At 35.0% G+C, this 15369-nt stretch overlaps 1 protein-coding gene across 7 annotated transcripts in view; it reads right to left on the bottom strand.

The window, feature by feature from the left end:
* The window catches only part of LOC129495411 (methyl-CpG-binding domain protein 5), a 433502-nt gene that overhangs the window by 140009 nt on the left and 278124 nt on the right, over nt 1–15369 (bottom strand). For 6 of the 7 annotated variants that reach the window (XM_055302889.1, XM_055302888.1, XM_055302892.1 and 3 more), the window contains exon 4: nt 2053–2174. The exons of the other annotated variant lie outside the window; for it this stretch is intronic. The gene's annotated coding sequence lies outside the window, so the exon portion shown is untranslated. The remainder of the gene's footprint in view (nt 1–2052; nt 2175–15369) is intronic. 7 annotated transcript variants of the gene reach the window in all.

The raw sequence follows: 15369 nt of genomic DNA, 5'->3' as shown, positions 1-15369 counted from the left end.
AGACAAATGACTGAGAGTATTTAGTAGATTGAGAAAATAAAAAAAAAAAAAACCCACATTTGTATGATTTGGGACAAAGTTGAGTCAAACTCTCTGCTCTTTTGTTTTCTCATTCATAAAATGAAATAATTAATCCAAAGTTCTTTCTTAACTATAAAAACTTACATGATTTTACTTAGCTTTTGCTAAGGTTAAGACTTACTTTCCTAAAAAAAAAAAAAAAGACTTACTTTCCTTCTCTCTTTTTAATGTGTATTGACAATTCTGTTTCTAGTTGTGACTCATTTGCTTTTTGTAGCCTTTTTCTTTGAATGAGAACCACATGTGATGATATTCTGTACTCCTACTGGCCCTAGTAGTCATGGGATATTTTCCTAATTGCTTATGATGAAGTACTACATTATCAAACTCCACAGAAGATCCTGAGAAGGTATTGCTTCCTTCTGAACTTGTACCTTAAAAGTGAATCAGACATTAATTATATATAGTATGTAAAACTTGTTATGTTTCTGGAGAGGCATATGTAAAGTTTTACTCAAAAAAGCTAACCACATACGGCAAAAATGAAGCCCATAATAGCAAAACATATCAAAACATTAAAAAAATAAAAATAATAAAAATAATTGTATTACATGTGACTTGTAGTGTTAATATTCTTAATATGATTCTTGACTCTTATTAATAAAGAAAAAACATCAAAGACCCCCAAGAAAAATTTGGTATGGGGCATAAGTGAGATAGGCATAAAAAATATAAAGGGTAAATAAACAAAGATAGACACGTCACTACTAACCAAATAGATGAAAATTAGGATGCCATATACTTTTCTCACTCAGGATTTATTTAAAAACAAAAACAAAGATTCCAGATTTATTTATGAAAAGACTATAGAGAAAGTGGCATACTGATGGTGGAAATGTAAACTGGTAGAGGCTTTCAATATATTTTTACTTTGATTTACCACTTCCATTTTTAAGAATATACCATAAGCTAGCATTTTCCAAAGTTTTCAGATGTTATTTTTGTGTGTGTACGTAAAAGTCTAAATTTAATTTTAAATGTATACAATAGCATTTAAAAAGTTTTCCTTTTTTAAATAAACTTTATTTTTCAGAGAAGTTTTAGGTTCCCAGCAAAACTGAGTGCAAAGTACAGCAATTTCCCATATTGTCCCCTGTCCCCATATAACTTCTCCAACTATCAACATCCTGCAGACAGATGCTATTTTAAGAAAGGATTCCAGAGCCAAATATATATTTGATTACTAAGACCATTGCATATGACTATGCATTGTTATTCTCCAAGATGGTGAATAATAGACAGTGGTTCTTTATGTTATAGGCGATGGAACCCTTTCATCAGAGAGCATGATTAGGAATTAAGGCTCTGCAACTAGAAACTGTCTGAAAAAATCATTAGACACAGTACAAAGAGGTATGTAAAAGAATGTTCACTGAAATCATGTTTAACACAGGAAAAAAACTGGACAGATCCCACATACTCAATAATTGGAAAGTGGTTACATAATTTGTGTTATATCCTTAAACTGGAATAGTATATAACCATTAATAATAGAAATGCAGAGGATATTTACAGACATGAAAAATACTGCAATAACTGCTAAGTAAAAGAAGCAATCTAGCCAAGGAGCAGTTATATTCTATCGTCCCTAATTCTAATCATAATAATTAGATAGATACATATATTATGCATTATATACAAACATATCAATAAATTCAGAAAGACATACAACAAAATATAAAGAGTAATTATCACACAGGGGCAGGATTACTATATTTTTCTGTATTGCCTTATCTTTTTTTTATAATGAACATCTATTAATTTTATAATAGAAATATTTTTTATTTTATTTTATTTTTTTTAAGAAATATTTTTTAAAGGCTATGTGTTTACGTGTCTTTACTGTTTGGGGACATCTGGTATTTTATTATATAGGTATCAGATGCTTGTCACATTTAATAAAAATTAAGTTCACAGTCAAGAAAACTGTAATTATATAAAGAATTCATAGATAGAAAACACAATTCCTACCTTCTGGAGAGAAACTGATAAAAACATAACAAGTGCTGCGAGAGCCAGCAGCGTAATGGAGGCAGTAAATCTCTAGATGCTCTATGTCTTTACGAGTCCCTATAAGGGAGTACCTCTTCTCTCTGTAACAGAAATAACATAAACACACACATTTATTTAAAGGAGCAGCTGAAGGAAAATCATCCTTAGCTTGGAGCTATACAGGCTGCCTGTTTTCAAGTGGGATCTCTCAGGTATAAACAGTTGGAAATATTATCACCTACTTTCTGTATGACCTTGGAAAAGTTACTTATCATTCTTCATGCTCAATTTCCTCACCTGTAAATGGGGATAGTGATATTATCAACCATAAAGATTAATATTCATAAAGTACTGATAGGAGTGCCAGATACTGTTGCTGTATATGTGGTTTTTAAAAATAAAAAGTGGGACTGAGGGCAGCCCCGGTGGCCCAGTGGTTTAGCGCCGCCTTTGGCCCAGGGCATGATCCTGGAGACCCGGGATCGAGTCCCATGTCGGGCTCCCTGCATGGAGCCTGCTTCTCCCTCTGCCTGTGTCTCTGCCTCTCTCTCTCTGTGCCTCTCATGAATAAATAAAAAGAAAAAAAAAAGTGGGATTGATGTTATTAATAGAGATCCTTCACAGAGCATGTTACTATCAGATACATTTTACTTCTGTTACTATTTCAAGTAATTCTCACCTTGATTCTATGCGGTATTAGTATTATTACTACTTGGCCTCCAGCTGTGCATTAATTTTATCAGCTCCCTAAACTGATATAAAGAATTTCACAAAAACTGATCAATTGAAAAAGGATTATTTTTTGTGTTTCCAAATGATATCCATTGGATAAAATACTATGTACTAATGGTCTGGTCTATTTAAGTACTGAACCACTTAGACATTACTTGATAAGTTTAAAATAAAAGCAAGGTCAATTGAAAACGTGTGTCGGACCTTAAGCCATAGCAGTATGATACGCTTTTCTCCTATGTACCCAGTTTCTTCTTATTTTTGATATGATACCTTGAGAAGGCACAGCATCACCAATGAGGTATTCTTGCCAAGAATATTTAATCTGAAGCTAATAATAAAAAAAAAATTCAGAAAAATCTAAAGTAAGGGACAGCTTGCAAACACTGGCCCAGACTTAAAAATATCAATGACATGACACAAAGAGGATGGGAATTTTTTCTAGATTAAAGGGTATTAAATGGATATGACAACTGAATGCAATGAATGATTCCTAATTGGATCTTGGATGAGAGAAAAATAAGACAGCTATATTTACCGGACAATTGGTAAATCTAAAATGCAGATTTCAGAAATCTTTATCAGTGAATAAATCTAAAATTAGGTGATTTGTACTTATAGATAAAATTATGAATTCATGCATTTATATTGATCACAATTTATTAAATACACCTATTCAGTGTGATATGCCTGAAATTACAAAAGTTCCTGTGAGTAACAAAGATGTGGCTTAGCCAAAGAGTTCAGGTGAAGGGTATTGAGGACCTTTTTACCTAAGTCCAGCAAGTTAGCAAAATAGCTAAACTATGTATTTGTTATATTTGAGACCCAGGCCCTCTTCCTACTAAATTATTTTCCCTTCTAAGGGAAAGGAAACATTAAGAATGTTGGAGTAAGTTGCTTCATGCATTCCTCAGTAAAGAGGGGCACATCAGGAAGCAGAGAAGGCAAAAAAATAGATGGCTTTGCCAAAAGAGCTACTTGCTGCCTGTGGCTGAGAATTAGATAATCTGAAGCCTGGGAAGTTAACAAAGTTAAATTATAAGTGTTTTATAATTATCTTTTACTTATTTTTTAATAGGCTATTTTCATGATGTAGAATTTGAAAGATATGAAGGGACAGTGAAAATTACTCTTCCAGTCTTGTCCCCCAGACAAGACTGTTTTACCTCCTCAGAGGCAACCTCTGCTAATAGATTCATGTATTCTTCCAGAAATGTTTAATGCACTGTGGTATCTACACTAGTGTTTACAGAAATGGAACAGGTTATATATACTGTTCTACACCTTACTTTCTTCTTAGTATGTTTTGTTAATTGATCATTCTAGTACCGTTGCCTTATTTTATATTATTATTATAATGCTATACCATAAAAACTATTGACAAGAATTCAAGAGGATGTAAAGATGTTTTCATATGCTAAGGAAATAAAATGATGGCCATCAGGAAGAAAGAGCATTGAGGGGTCTGAGTGTAGAGTACTGAAGACACTAACTAAGTAATGTACCTGGGAGGATTTGTCTGAAGACTTCTTTGGATTCTAAGCAGGCCAGTGTATCGTGACAGAGCTTCTGAATAGTTGCTGAAGTCTCTATCCTGAGAAGGGTGCAAAAGTGGCTAAGACTGAGCTGGCATACACGAAGGAGACTAGGGTTTGAAGAAACAGGGTGAAGAGTGCATGGTCATTACAACTGGAGATCATGGCAAGAATCATGGCAGTAGATCCAGTATATGAATTCCAGAGGCCAAGCAAGAGGAATTACGAATTACGTCTTGGTGGATGCTGGCACATGCCCCATTGCTGGCCAAAATGTCAAGGGTCAAGCAATAATTCAGGGGAGACAAGCAAGCAGAGAGAAGAGTATGGAAACCCATACATCCACTGATGCCAGGATGATATGAGTCTCCCAGGAACCTGGAGAAGAGTAGAAGGGATGGAGAGAATCCTTCTAAGCTCAAGGGAAGAATCTTGGTTTAAAGCCTAAATTGACACAATTTTACTTTCGAAGTAACCAAGCAACTACCAGTTGGCAAGATTAATTTTTCCTTATCTGTGGTTTTAGTGGGGAGTGCCAGGAAAACGGGTTTGTGAGATAAGTCAATTTTTAGATTTGGAATACTGTACTTTACACACTTGAGATAAGCAACTATAAAATTTAAATCTACATAGCCAGCTTATAAGGCTGTTATAAAAATTCAATGAAATTGTTCTGTAAAAATGTACAAAAAATATATGGTGTGATTTTCTGGTTATGATTTCTTTTTTTTTATTTATTTTATTTTATTTTTTATTTTTATTTTTTGGTTATGATTTCTAATAGTAATTCTCCTTCAACTTCTTCCTAAGTTCCGAGGACCTTTAACGCAGTCCCATAATGCCAGATTTTGTATACACATTCACTTCACAAGAGTATTAGCTTTGAAGTAAGTGAATCCTGGTTTCAAATTCTACCTTTGTTGCCACTACCTGTGTAAGTGTGGGGAAATAACTTCTTTGAGTCTTGGGTCTTTAGTTGTAAAACAGTATGACAGCACAGAAAATATAATCAATAATATTGTAACAGTATTATGTGTATGATGAGCACTGAGTAACAAATAGAATTGCTGAATCAATACACTGTACACCTGAAACTAATATAACATTGTATATTAATTATACTTCAATAAAAAATACATCCCTTCTCAATATTCTTAATACAAATCTATCCAAAAAAAATGTGTGACTGGGATCCCTGGGTGGCTTAGCAGTTTGGCGCCTGCCTTTGGCCTGGGGCATGATCCTGGACTCCCGGGATCGAGTCCTGTGTCAGGCTCCTGGCATGGAGCCTGCTTCTCCCTCTTCCTGTGTCTCTGTCTCTCTTTCTCTCTCTATATCTATCATGAATAAATAAAAATAAATCTTAAAAAAATGTGTGACTATCAAAAATTATTTCTTACATGTATGTATAACACATTGGCCCATTGTTGGTGGACCTACAGATTAAAGTTTATATTGCCCAGTTTTTGATTTGAAAAGTTTGATTACATCATATGTCCTTACTATGCAAGATTGATCTCTGTAAAATAAGGTTTCTAGTTACTATTTTCAGGATGATGGAGTAATAAATATCCCCATATACCGTGAAGGAAGCAGGTCTCTGTCATAAAAAAAGCATTTAAATATAAAATATAAACATAAACAGCAATCTTCCTAAATCTTACCCTGAGACTGAGTATAGGGATTAGCTATAATTATTTTCCATTTCCTCTAAATAGAAATTTTCTTTTTTATAAAAGGTATTTATTTCAAATCTAACAAATGTTAAAAAGAAACTAACTACTCAGTGGATAATAAAATCAATAATATTGATTTCTTTTTTTAAAAGATATTATTTATTCATGAGAGACACACAGAGAGAAGCAGAGACACAGACAGAGGGAGAAGCAGGCTCCTCACAGGGAGCCCGATGTGGGACTCAATCTCCAGATCCCGAATAACGCCCTGGGCAGAAGGCAGACGCTCAATGCTGAGCCACCCAGGCGTCCCAACAATATTGATTTTTGAATAAAAGAGGTAGATTGAACATACAGATTTAACTCCATTCCTTTTCAAAACCATACTAAAATACAATATTAAAATTTTTGTTAAAAAGCATAAACCAAGGATGAAAAGGAGAGTGAGAGATAAATGAATAACTGTAACCAAAATTTGGAAGCTAGAATGATGACAGCTAATTGACAGCAGATTCAAACAGGTTGAATCTGAAGCCAGCAGTAGGTAAAGTAAGGAAGCAGTTTTATTTGCACTAATTTCCAAAAAAATTTGAGAACTGGTGGCACCCAGACTTCTGGAAATAGGTTAAATCACAGCAAGCCTGGTTAGAAATCAATTTATGAATTATTCTCTTGCATTCCCTCTCTACCATTCATCACTAGACAAGTGCTCCTCCCTCTCTTATCCTGGCCAAAGATTACGTGTTTATTCTTTGGAGTATATAAAACAGAAGATTGCCAAACTGGGAAATTTTGAACAATTCTGGAGGGCAGAGTACTCTGCCGCTGAAAACAGAATTGAATGAAGTTTTATATAACAAATATTGAAAAAAAAAACAAATATTGAGACTCCCAAGTCCTCTCCTACTGGGTTTGCAGAATGCTAGTGATCCATTATAAAGCCTCGAGGCAGGAGAGTGGAAGACTCCTTTGGTGAATATGACTTGAGTAAAAAGTAGTGTTCAGTGAAATGATAATGGGGGTTCCTGAAGAAAAAAGCATGTTCAAATGTAGGGAGTTCGCAACTATTAAGCTTCAGTTATGTGTTATCCTGGCATTCCCCCTTTCTTCCTACCTTAAATATGAACTGACAGCCAATGACCACTAGACATCTGGGGAAAACCCCTGACATGAAAGATGGAGCCGGAAACAACCAACCAACCAACCAACCAACCAACCAAAAAACCAACCAAACAAATAAAACCAAGCAAGCAAACAGAAAATAGAACTGTTCAGGAAAAGAAAATTTCTTTAAAGAGAAAAAAATCTTTAAAGAGATAAAAAAAAAAAGAATTGCATCCATGAAACAAAAACAGATTGCTTAAAAAAAAAAAAAAGAAAATCAGGAAACAAGAGTTTCTGGGAAACAAAATTATGATTGGAATGGAAGCCTCAATAGAAAGGTTGGAAGATGTCCCCAGAAAGTAAAGATATTGAGAGAAAAAACAGATGAGAGAAAGGATAAGAAAATTAGAAGACTCATCTAGGAGGTTCAACATCCAAATAACAGAAAAATAGAAAAAAATCATCAAAGAAGTAACTCATGAAAATTTTCCTGAATTAAAGAACATGAATTTCTAGATTAAAAGGGCTCAGTGAGTGCTTAGCCAAATGAATGAAAATAGATCCCCTACAGGGCACAACATAACCAAATTTCAGAACTCTGTGACAAACAGAAAATTATAAAAGGTTCCAGAAAGCAAAAATATATAGAACAAAAAGTAGAATATCTTTCAGCTTTTCACCACTGGAAACTAAAAGGCAATGGAGACAGACCATAAAAATTCTGAAAGAAAATAAATTCCAAACCCAAATTCTGTATTTAGCCACAATGTCAATCAAATTTCAGTAAAGCTGAAAGCCATTTTCAGAGAGGCAAGATCAAAGCTATTGGTAGATGTGCTCCATCTAATTGAGAGTAAATGAAGAAGGAAAAGACGTTAAAAACAGGAGTTTTAACTCAAAACGGGAACAAAAGAAGCCCCAAGGTGATAATGAAAAGTCATCTGTGCCATAGGGGACAGAGGTTGCAGCTGAACCAGAAACAAGTACACAGAAGCAAGCAAATGAGGAACAAGGCAATCATTAATTTTAGGAAAAACAGAGAATTGGAAACATGATGTGGTTCAGCCATGAATTAATTTTATAGTTATAAAATTTGCTAAATTGAATATGAAACATCAAAATCATGATATAACTATATTGAGAAGATGCTGTGTTTGTGGCAATGCGGTAGGGGATATAACAAACTTAACTCTATGGTTTCCATAGGGAGAAAGTAATAGATTATATGTGAAGCTGAAAAAAAATGAAGAGGTAGAAATATAATCATATTATTTAGAAATGTTCTTTTATAAATATAAAAAGAAATAGCTAAAAATGAACTGATTATGACTGCCCTGGGAATCAGAAAAATAGTGGAAAGAATTGCTGAGTAGGAGACTGCTGGTGTTTTTTTTAAGTCTCATAGGACTACTTGATTTTTTAAATCATATCCATGTGTAATTCTGATAAACACAAAACAAAAGAAAAAACAGCGTAAGATTGCCATTAACCATGATCTGTGGAAACTTAGTAGGCATTTATAAATTCTTAAGTGTCACTGTATGAAGTGCTTTATTATATAACCTTATACGGTAAGTTCTAGAAAAACAATGTTGAGGCAGAGGGAAATCTGCTTTGGTAGCCAGCCCATGACAGGTATCTAAACATTGCTAATTTAACTGGTAATGATGAAAAACAAAAAGAGGCACTGTATGGGGTTCTAGACTTTCTAGGTTCTACCTCTTTTTAGTTACATAATCTTGGACAAGATATTAAATCTCTTTTTGCTTGAGACTTCTTCAGTGTAAATCCTTATTTCACAATAATGCTGAGTGTTAACTGATATAGGAACAGTGGTTAGCAAGTGCCCGAGACATAATGAATGTTTAATAGATGTTTGCTATTTTAATTTTGATTTATTTTTTATAAAAATACTTATTCATTCATTCATTGATTCATGAAAACACAGAAGAGAGAGAAGCAGAGACAGGCAGAGAGAGAAGCAGGCTCCATGTTGGGAGCCTGATGCGGGACTCAATCCTGGACTCCAGGATCACCCCCTGGGCCGAAGGCAGGCGCTCAACTGCTGAGCCACCCAGGCGTCCCTGCTATTTTCATTTTAATCCCAAATTCCTAACTCTGGATTGTAAGGATCATATCCACTGTACCTCCTTCTACTCCTTCCATGGAATTTGGGACAATTTATTCCCCATGTATGTCTTGTTCATCTACTCCACAGAGATCTGACTCAATTTTGCCCTAAAATCAATCATGCCTGGTTTACTTGGAAACATAGACCAGAAATAAATGTCATGCCTGGAACCACCTCTCTTTTCTTATCCACGCCTCTTTCCCTTTCTCTTATAGCAGCCAGGAGCAGGATTTGTAACCAGAAGACCTAAGTTTGGGTAAGTCACTTAACCTTTCAGAGTATTGCTTTTTTTTGCTTGTAAAGTGGACATGAAAATACCTACTGGAAAAGACATTTGATGTTTGCCTCCCTACCATGCTTTCCTTCTACTTCTGAGAACTGTATCCTGATTTTCACTTGGACAACTCCCAGCTATAGAGGAGGGTCTAATTGGCAAAGCCCTACCCCCCACCCCCCCGTCCACAGTTACATGCTCAAGGATGAGCTCTTAACCAAATGAGGACCAGTGACACTCAAAACTGTTCATGTCACCAAATGTGGGCTGACAATGGAGCCAATTTAGCTCCAAATTAGCCTATCTGAAGACCATTCCATGCTATGAACCAATGTATCATTTCTTTAGTCAAAGTCAGTGTCTGTGTGTGTGTTCATGAGTGTGTGTGCACACACATATGTGTTTTGGCATGGGGTGGGCAGAGAGGGAGAATATTTTTCATTGCAACCAAGTGAGTCTTAACTCCTACCCACTATGTAAGTATTATCTCCACTATTTCTATGACCAACTAAGATGATAAATAAGCTGAAAATTTGGTAAACATAAAGGTGTACACAAATGTTAACTATTATTACCATAGTTTTTTTTTTTAAGATTTTATTTATTTATTCATAGAGACAGAGAGAGAGAGGCAGAGACACAGGCAGAGGGAGAAGCAGGCATCATACAGAGAGCCTGACGTGGGACTCGATCCAGGGTCCCCAGGATCACGCCCTGGGCTGCAGGCGGTGCTAAACCGCTGCGCCACCAGGGCTGCCCCTATTACCATAGTTTTTAATAACATAAACCCAACTTCTTCACAGAGCAAACTATGTGTTACAAAAGATTTTCACAAAAACCAAAGTCATCTTACAGTTGATGTGTTGGATATTATTTGTGAATATCTATTTTGCATGAAAACATAAGGCTATGCCATTGTTCAACTCATTCCAGGTCATTCATGTGACAGCAGCTCAGATGGCTTCCTTATTCATCAAACTCAAAAGGTTAGGCTAGTAACCCCCATATCTCTATCTTACTCTTTGATATTTATGGCTGTATGCTCCATAAACCTGTGTGAATCCTTTTGAAAATATGAGTTCTGTAGTAGCTTCCTAAAACGGAATTTTATCAGATCAATTAGTCAAGTCTGGAGTACTTTGATAATTGTTTTATAATTTATTAATAAAACACGAATTAAAGGGAAATTTAAAAATAGTACCTATTTCATATAAAAGCTGGTTTTATAAACCTGTAAAATAAAATACTTTTATTGAGTAAAATTGGAGTAAAAATTGGAAGTAAATGGGTATTTCAAATGAGCTTGACAGCTTTAAAAAAGGCATTTGTTTTCTTAAATAGATCATTTCTTCATGTGTATAGGATTAATTTGACTGGCAATGTTTTTCTTTCTGGCTAAGCAAAAGTAACCTGTAGCTCGATTCCTGTTTCATTTCTCAGAAACTGAATAAGTGCAGTTGAAATAAATGCCATTTTAAAGTATTTGCAGGGATCCCTGGGTGGCGCAGTGGACTGGCGCCTGCCTTTGGCCCAGGGCGCGATCCTGGAGACCCGGGATCGAATCCCACATCGGGCTCCCGGTGCATGGAGCCTGCTTCTCCCTCTGCCTATGTCTCTGCCTCTCTCCCTCTCTCTGTGACTATCATAAATAAATAAAAATAAATAAAAATAAAAAAATAAAGTATTTGCAGTTGAAATAAATGTCATTTTAAAGTATTTGCTCCATCTGATATGTTCTTGGTCTTATTTCCAGGTTAGGTTCTTTTAGCTAAAGGATAAGCTAATAAGGCAATGAGGATGATTTTTGGTCTCACCCTCCATATCACTTCCTGATGACAACAATGAATATAATGATAAAAAAATCGTAAGCATGAATGTCTACACCTTCTTATGAGGAAAATATCTATTAAAAATTTAAAAAACCTGGGCTCTAATTGTATTTTTATAGAATTAAAGTGAAGAGGTAAGAATGATAATCTCTAGTCAAAAATAAGTTAAAGTATCAGTGCCCCTGGTGAAAGTTTCATACTAATTCCAAATAGTATCAGACTGATTATTAGTCAGAAAAAACAATATGATGTTTAAATTCCAGTTCAGTTAAACCAACAACTCTTTTTAATAAACCAGTTACAAACTAGGCCTATGAAGAGTCTGGAATTTTAATAAATATACTTTAAATCAGTTTTATCTTTCAAAATGGCTATGTGGGGAAGCTATAAGACAACCCTAGAAATCCTGGAATTGTTAGAAGTCTTTTTGAAATTTCTGATTTTTAATTGCCTTTACAATTATCTTTTGTACTACACAAGATCTCTTGTGTTTTTGACCCAAAAGGCATACATAACTTTTGACCCATTAAACTTAGTTGGAGATGACATTTAGTTGGTTTCAGAATTCAGATGAAACTAGTGTGTATATTTAAGTGTGTCACAGAACAAAAGCAATTCCATAGATATTTTGTTCAAAGGCAGTGCCCATGGAATAAGTCTATGGTTTCAAAAGTTCTACTAAGAAATAGTCAAATAATAACCTAGATTTAAAAATGTTGTGTTTGTCACTTTCCCTACAAGACAAGTACATCTTAAGTTAGGAATAAAATAGTCTGAATATGCAGACATAATAAATTGTAGAATGTGTAATAAAGTTTTTTTTTTTAAATGAGCAACTCTTGGAAATTAATTCACCTTAACAAACATTTACTGAATGTATTCTATGTATCTGTAGTAGTGCTAGGTAGGGAAGGAAATAAACAAATAATAGGAGGCCAGGTCCTAAAGGTACTTGTAAGCTAATAGAAGAGGAAGTCATGTACAATAACCACTACAACATCTACTTCACTTAATTCTAGACTGGACTATTCTAAATGAAGTCAAAATCGTAGTTGTGTAAGTTAATTTACATTTAAATATTGTAGTCCTGTATTTTCTCATATCTACCCTATTACCACCACCACTGCGATAATATAAATACTTACCACATTAAATTGTAAAAATTTGTTTACATATCTGCCCCCTCAGCTAGTTTATGACCTCCACCACAGTAAGGACTAAAGGTCAGGAGAATTAATGCACAATGCCTAATACATGCACAACAGCTGAATAGATAAAGCAGGAAGTTAAGTGTATCATCACTGAAAGAAATGTAAAGTGGTATGAGAACACTGAACAGGGAATGGTTTAATTTTCACTGGTGAGCTTGGGGGAAAGCTTCATAAGGAAAGTAGCATTTAAAGAAAATTAAGATCTTAATACACAGAAATATGAGATGAAAGAGGATTACACATAGATGGAACAAGGAAGGTTTGCAAGAGCATGAAAATTTTAAAAAGTAGTGGGTATGCTTTAAAACTTTTCCTAATCTAGTATCATTGGAATTATAAGCTTTTGTGGTTGATTGAGAGATGTATTAGAAGCACGAAGAGGAGTAGTGGGAGAAATACCTGGACAAGTCAGTAGTGATTTGAGTGGGATTGTTTTCTCATACCTGGGCAGCTATAGGGGTCAATGCAGATGTCATGAAAGTCACCCTTGGGAATCTACCACAAGACTGAACATCATTCAATTGTCCATACTGTTTTAGAATAATGTAGAGCACTGTTTACCAAATGGTATTTCATAAAATAATATACACAGAGAGATGTAATGCATGCTTGCAGTGCCCAGTTCAATCTAGCATATTTTCCCAAAGAATTTGACTATGGAAGCCTTTCGAAACTCCTATTAACATCTCAGTTTGAAAAATATTATTGTGAATTCCCTAATTTTAATACATATGGTATCATAATATTTTAACTCAAAATTTGAGTCATCAGATGGGTCTTTTTCGAACCTTTTGATTCTTTATTACTAGTGGAAACAACTCCTAAATATCCACTAATTTGGTAGCAACAGAGGATACGAGATAGTATATAAAAAGTAAGATTGTCAACATAAGTTTACTTTCGTCCTATATACCCAAACCTACCTGAAATACTTAATAGTTCATGATAGATTGATCAAGACTACAGTGAAACTTAGTGAAATAAACATGAGGTTTAACTTAGATATAACACCTTAGAAATATTAAGAAACTGGAAACAAGGTGAATCTCCATAAATGGAGGAATAGTTGAATAAATTTTGGCACATTCATACTGTACAATATATTGTAGCCATTAAAAATATTAGAGCTATTTCTACAAAGTACTGTAGAATAAAAAAAATGCAAGGTGCAGAGCTGTGCGTGCGTGCGTGTGTACATGTGTACATGCATGTGAGAGTGAGAGCCCATTTTTTAAAGCAATGCACAAAAAAAAATAAAAAAAATAAAGTAATGAACAAAATTCCTGTCTGTTTGTATATACATTGAATACAGGAAAGATATACAGTGGGTTAAGTTAAAAAATGACCTCATAAAGATAGGATCATAATTTTACATATATATGAAATAAAAAAATAAGATCTAAGAAAATGAAGAATATCAAAAGATACAGGATTTACATCAAAGTTGGTTATGATCAATATAATAAATTATCACCTGTTTGAATTCTTTGTTTCCTATAATTACAGTGGGAGCTCAGGTGGGTGGGATGTACGTTTCTCAGCATGTATTACAGATTTTATTTATTCATGAGAGACAGAGAGAGAGAGAGAGAGAGAGGCAGAGACACAGGCAGAGGGAGAAGCAGGCTCCATGTAGGGAGCCCGACGTGGACTCGATCCCAGGACGCCGGGATCACGCCCTGGGCTGAAGGCAGCGCTAAAGTCCTGAGCCACCGGGGCTGCCCTCTTAGCATTTATTATATATCCCTTCATGATCTGGTCCCTCCTTTTTTTTATATTAACAGAGTATATTCTACATTCCAGCTATTCTAAACAATTGAGCATTTATTGGAATGCTCTGTTCTATTTCATATTCCTGTGGCTGCGTCTTTTTCAACTCTCCGCATGTTGAACTCTTACTTAAAAAATTTATGTGTTGGGGAAAAAAAAAAAATTATGTGTTGGGGATCCCTGGGTGGCGCAGCGGTTTGGCGCCTGCCTTTGGCCCAGGGCGCGATCCTGGAGACCCGGGATCGAGTCCCACGTTGGGCTCCCGGTGCATGGAGCCTGCTTCTCCCTCTGCCTGTGTCTCTGCCTCTTTCTCTCTCTCTCTATCATAAATAAATAAAAATTAAAAAAAATTATGTGTAAGACCTAGTCATACAAATATAAAAAACATATTATATAATAATGATTAAATTAGTGTAATAGGAATTCAGAGTCCTGACTGGGATAGTAAGGAAAGCTATTTGAATTAGGTCTTGAAGGATTAGCAGTCAAATAGAAATGAGGTGAGAAGGTATTCCAAGCAGGGAGAAAGGACAAAAGCCAAGATATATAGGTGATAATCAGTACAGGACATCTTTAGGAGGCAGTGCCTGGTACATAGTGGGTATGTGGTAAATAACTGGATGGTTAGGCGGATGGATGGATGGATTTATCAGAGAATTAATGCAGGGAAATAGCAAGTTGTAAGATGGGAAGGATGGAATGGGACCAGATAATTGGGTCTTAAATATATAGCAAAGATACCCCAAATCTATTCTGTACACCTGGGCTCTTCAAACAGGAGTATGTGTACTTCACGGGGCACCAGAAAGACCAGGACACACATGAAGTATCTTTCTGACTCATCAATTTTCTTTGGAAATTTAGAATTAAGTAATTTAAACGATATCTATTTCAAACATTATTTTTATATTAAAACAAACAGATGTATTATGGAGTAGGATGCAAACTTTGTGTCGGTTTTTAAGATAAAACAAAAAAACTTTAAAGAAATATTGAGCTTGGTGGTAAAGGGCTTTCAGCTTATGCAACCA

The sequence above is a fragment of the Nyctereutes procyonoides genome, unplaced genomic scaffold (genome assembly GCF_905146905.1).
Source record: "Nyctereutes procyonoides isolate TBG_1078 unplaced genomic scaffold, NYPRO_anot_genome, whole genome shotgun sequence".
Lineage (NCBI taxonomy): Eukaryota > Metazoa > Chordata > Mammalia > Carnivora > Canidae > Nyctereutes > Nyctereutes procyonoides.
Note: the sequence above shows the minus strand (reverse complement) of the source record. Positions and strands in the feature narration are given on the sequence as shown.